Source organism: Petaurus breviceps, unplaced genomic scaffold (genome assembly GCF_028583685.1).
Source record: "Petaurus breviceps papuanus isolate PSGF00001 unplaced genomic scaffold, PetGlider_PUasm1.0 76, whole genome shotgun sequence".
NCBI lineage: Eukaryota > Metazoa > Chordata > Mammalia > Diprotodontia > Petauridae > Petaurus > Petaurus breviceps.
In genome coordinates this window covers 1114503-1119993 of record NW_027186473.1, presented here as the reverse complement: position 1 = coordinate 1119993, position 5491 = coordinate 1114503, and the positions used below count along the sequence as shown (strand labels likewise).

The window sequence follows — 5491 nt, the reverse complement described above, 5'->3', positions numbered from 1 at the left end:
GCCGGTGCTCTTACTCGCTGAGCCACCTGGCCGCCCCTAAGCAATTGTGATTAAGTAACTTGCTCAAGGTTACACGGCCAGGTGTTTCTGGGTGGGTGCTAAGTGTCTGAGCCCGGGATTCGATCTCCAGGTCTTCTCAACACTGGAGCCGGTGCTCTTACTTGCTGTGCTACCCAGCCGCCCCGGGGAGTGATTTCCAGTGAAATCTTCTGAATCCTGAGACTTCCAAAGCAATTAATAGAATAGTTAGTGCAGGGTTTCTTATTTCAGGTAATTTGTGCAGTTGGATTAGGGAAAAATTAAATCTTTATTTTCACTAAACTTTAACTGAAATTTATCATATCCTTCACACATGAATTTAATTTTAAAAATCTTATTTTGAGAAGAGGCCCATGGACTTCACCAGACTGCCAAAGAGGTCCATGACACAAACAAAGTTATGAACTCCTGACTTAGAGGGAATCCCCCATAGAAATCCTCTTCAGATGCCTCATCAGGGTCGAGAGGTAATCCTGGATTTTCAAAATCTATGCCAGCAAAACCCAAGCTTTGATAGTTCCTTTCAAATTGAGATGGCTTTGAATAAGGTCCTGACCACAGTGTGTGTGGTTAAGGAACAATTCTATCCAACAATGACCTGTCCTTAGTAGATGGGCGACCTGAATTTAAACAGGACAACATGCAGATACCTGGTATCTTGGGTTCTTTCAAGTGACTAGTTGATAATGATTGGAGTTTTGGCTTGGAGTTCTAGGAAGACTTCTTGATGGAAGAACAAAGCAAGTAAAAGCATGTTAAAATGAAAAAAAAAAAGGTTTCAGTTCTTGGAGGGGGCTTCTACATGACTTTGAGCTAACATTTCAGTTCACCTGTTCAGGAAGGGAAAAATTAATCTTTGGTCTGTATAGGAAATATAATAAATTGATTGATTTCTCAAAATTTTAAACCAGTTATTTTTATATCAGCTAAATGGACACAGGACTAGCTTTGAATTCAGTAAGATCTACCTTTGGTATAAACCTTTATTTGGTATAAACCACCTCTGTAGCTGATAGCAAATCATCAAATTAACCTCTTGATGCCCTAAGAAGTTTTTTGAGATTGTTTTCACAGTGGAAGTTCTCTACATTAATGAAACCCTAGCTCCAGACTTTTTTTTTGTGCTTTTTGGAGGGGGGGGAAGGTAGGATAATTGGGGTTAAGTGACTTGCCCAAGGTCACACAGCTGTTAAGACAGTGTTAAGAGTCCAAGGCCGGATTTGAACTCAGATCCTCCTGACTCCAGGGCCAGTGCCACTAGCCATCCCCAGACTTTTTTTTTCTTTTGTTGTCTCATAGATATATCCAGATAGTAATAGATTAAAGATCTGTTGGAGGATAATTAACTTCTCACCTATTTCTGTTTTTGTGGATGGTACCAAACATTACAGACAATGTTTCCTTGAAAGCAATGGGTCTGCCTGTAATGTTCACATAAGGTCGGTGGCCAAGATTTTCCTGTAATTTTCTTTTGGAGTAATAGGCATTTTGCTTGTCTCTGGCAGTTAAGGTGAATGCTGGTTACAATGTGTTTCCCTACACTCTGAATTTTGCTCTTGACTCACTGGGGGTGATACTGTGTAAGTTACTCCATCTATGCTTCTGTATGGATTTTAAAAAATAGGTTTCATATTACATATTCATACTTTGCTGGGATTTTGAAGGATTAATGAAACAAAATATATATGAGAGCGGCTTTCTATAGAATAAGGCAGTATTATTTTTAAGTGAAGTGTACTGTTTGGTATATGATGCCTAAAGAACAGGGATAGCATGACAACTTATACCACGATCACAAGATCATTTCATCCACACTTTTCTTTTCAGAATTGAGGAAACAGAGCCAGAGAGGTCGATAGATTTGCCTAAGGTCACCCAGGGAGTAAGTAGAAGAAGTGGGATGTGAATCTAGGTTCGCCGATGCCAGAGCAAGTACTCTGTCTACTGCCACACTGCCTTTCATTTCAAATTTCTAAAAACATGACAGTATCTTGATTGTATATACATATGACTCCACAAAAATGTATTTTTTTTTTAAACTTATAAAGCCTAAACAGAAAGAGTGGGAGGGAACAGCTACTTTTGCCTTTTTTTTTCTTATGGAATGTGGCCAGCAAGAGGATAGGGCTGTCCAGAAATCAATCAAGCAGCATTTGGAAGCTCTAGGAAGCAAGCATTTGGGAATTAAGCTGAGCAAGAGGAAGAGGGAGAGTCTACTATCTAAGATCTCAGCTGGCAAAGGCTTGAGGATTCAAATGCAAGAAGAAAATTAGAGCAGTTATGCTAGGTCTAAGTAGGTAGATGGAGTCCAGAATTCAGTAGATCAGTCAAGAAGAGCAGTGCTGATTGGTTGCTGGGTCAGTCCTTATTGTTACAATGCCTTCTGGACATGGATGGACCACCCTCAGCAGTAATAGTAGGATTGCCCTCCACTGGGGCATCTGAGGAACTACAAGTTAGTGATTAAAGGAAGATAAAAGAGATTGAGATTTTTGTGGAGATGGGCCAACTTGAAGGCTGTCCAAATGAATAACAATGATTTTTTTCTAATTTCACACATTGCTTTTCTTACATTTAATAAAATTTTTATTAATATCTTTTGGTTTTGCCTCACATATAAGGAACCTTCACAGGGAAGGTTCCTTCCCTGCTTCCCTTCCCTGATAACAAAGAATAAAAAGAGAAAAAAAAAACCAAACTTGAACAAAACTAAGGTGTTAAAAAAGGATATGTAGGGGTTCACACCCATAATCCTCCACCTCTGCAAAGAAGAGAGGAGATGCCTTCTCATAATTATTCTTCAGGGTCAAATTTGTTTATAATAATTTTGTGTCCTTTGGTTTTGATTGTTTCCTGGTTGTTCTTTACATGTCCATTGTTGTAAGTTACTGGTTCTACTTCACTTTGTATCAGTTCATATGTGTCATCCCATGCTTCTCTATACTCATCATACTTACTGTTTTTCTTGCATGCTAACATTACGTTGTGTGCATATAACATAGCCTATTCAGTCATTTCCCAATCATTGGACATTTACATTGTTTGCGGTTCTTTGTGCAAAAAGTGCTGCTACTGTTGGTAGAGGCCTATAGCAGCAAGCACCCTGGCATACCCAGGGTGACTGCCAACACAGGTTCTTAGATTTGCTTTTCTTTTTTTTTCTTTTTTTATTTTAGCTACAAGCTTTTTTTATTGCCACTTCAAAAATGGGAAAAAGTCTCATAAAAGAGTAGAAAAGTGTCTCGTCTCAAATCAAAACAACCAACATGTAGAACTGGGTCTTTGGTTCTGTTTTGACTGTTGAACATAGTAACTTTTGTCATTTTCTTGATATATTGTAGAATCTTTAATAATTATCAAAGATGTAGAACTTCAGTCAATCAAACAAGTAAGACAGCATTTATGCATCCATCATTTTCTGGATTGTTGGTAACCTGTGCATATTTTCCCCAGATAACTTTGCCTCCTTGTGTCACAAGACCCAACTCACTCACATTCACTTCAATGACAGTCCCTTTGGTAATAACACCCAAAGTTGTATATAGTGGGGAGGAGGGATTTTTCTTCACAGCAAGTATGGGTAGGCAAAAAGTGGCTTTAAGTTCAGGATGAGTTACATGAGCCTTCTTAAAACGTAAACCCATTGGCCTAATAAATCTTTCATATTTTGGTGGTTTTCGAGTAAAGCCATCCCCAACAAAGCAGACTTTAGTAACCATTCTTTTCCAAGCCTTCTTCTTTCTCTTTCCTGTACGAATAACCTTTAACACTTCTGTTTCTCCCTGGGCACGAACTTTAGGCAAGGGCACTTCCCATTTACCAGCTTTCTCTTTTCGTTTCTGTTTAATCATATTGGAAAGCACTTTGGCTCGGGACTGTCGCTCTCTGTCCAGCAGATATGCAGGTACTGCTCCTTGGGGAGTTTTTTTCATCATTTTTCTGCTTGGTATTTCTCTTTTCATGCATCTTGATAGTCTTTTTCATCTGAATCTTCTCAGCATGACGCTGTTTATGGTAGAGTTTGGCCTTTAGACCAATCATTTTCTTTGCTTTCTTTGAACGTTCATGAGCCTCTCGGCTTTCCTTCTTTCTCTTTCTCTCATGGTAATCCAAGCAGTAGCCATACCGTTTTCGGTGTAACTCTATGTATTCGTTCTGCGGCATTTTGACGGCTGGGGGCCCGTCGAAGAGCCGCCAAAAACGCTTCCAAACCTCAGATCAGACCCTCTGCCGTGAGCCACCGACTTCCCACAAGCCGGAAAGAAATAGATTTGCTTTTCTAAAGGAAAGCAACTCAAAATGTCTTAACAATCTTGCTTTAGTCAATCAAATGTTAAAATTTTTTTAAAATTTAAATGTGAAATATTTAATGAAATAAATTTAAAGATATTTTTAAAAGAGCTCCTATAAACATTTTAGTACACATGGGGCCTTTCTTTTTATCCTTGACGAAGGCCCTCCTTTTTTTTCCTTGACACATGTGCACCATTAGCTCATGCTTAGTTGGTATAAGACTGCAGTGTTGGATTACAGTTGAACAAAATAGCAGAGAAAGAGGCTGAGATCTTCTTGAAGTAATTGAGCAAATGTTTTCAATAGTCCCAAGTTGTCCCCTATTATTAAGCACTTCTCATATGTTCCTGATGCTGTGTCTGTGAATCATGTAAATATTGTAAGAACAATTAAAATTATATACAAACAAAATGGCAAAGAAAAGACTTATGGTGGGTATAAGCTGACTATAGCAATTAACAAAGGGTCTCCCTTGACAAAAAAGACTTCTAGTTTCTCTACACAAATAGAGACCATTTAGGACTGGAAACACAGCATTAAACATATTGAAGATGGGTCTGGCCATGTTTAAAGGTTAATGATATTTTTCATTAGAAAAGCATTTATTAATTCTTGAATTATGCTCTCCTAAATTTAATGTACTTGCTTACATTCTGGTCATTATTTAAGTTAGGAAAAGAGGAGGAGCGATTTAAGTAGGAAACAGGATCCTGAAATATTGGCCTTGGTTGCCATACCAAAAAATAGTAACAGTATACTTAATTTTTTCTTCTTGTTAATGATTGCTCAAGCTGACTTAGTGGTAGAATATGGTAACTCTTTTGTATTGCTCGAACACGGTATATGAAAAACCACTTTTTTTTCATGGATTCACAAAATTATTTGAAAGATACAGGCGTTTTTGATTTCTTTAAGATTTTGGTAGAAAATACAATCTGCTTAGCAGTTATCCCTTTTGACTCAATTTCTTTGAATTTTTTTCAATTTTTTTAAACTGTCTTTTAACTCCTGAGGCAGTTAGGTAGCACAATGGATAGAGAATTAGGCCTGAAGTCAGGAAGATTCATCTTTTGTGAGTTCAAATGGAACCTCAGATACTTGCTAGCTGTGTGACCCTGGACAAGTCACTTAACTCCATTTGCTTGTTTCCTCATCTGTA

At 38.0% G+C, this 5491-nt stretch overlaps 1 pseudogene; it reads right to left on the bottom strand.

The window, feature by feature from the left end:
- Nucleotides 1–3187: 3187 nt before the first annotated feature.
- Nucleotides 3188–4313, bottom strand: LOC138174690 (ribosome biogenesis protein NSA2 homolog pseudogene; annotated as a pseudogene).
- Between the last annotated feature and the right edge of the window lie 1178 nt (nt 4314–5491).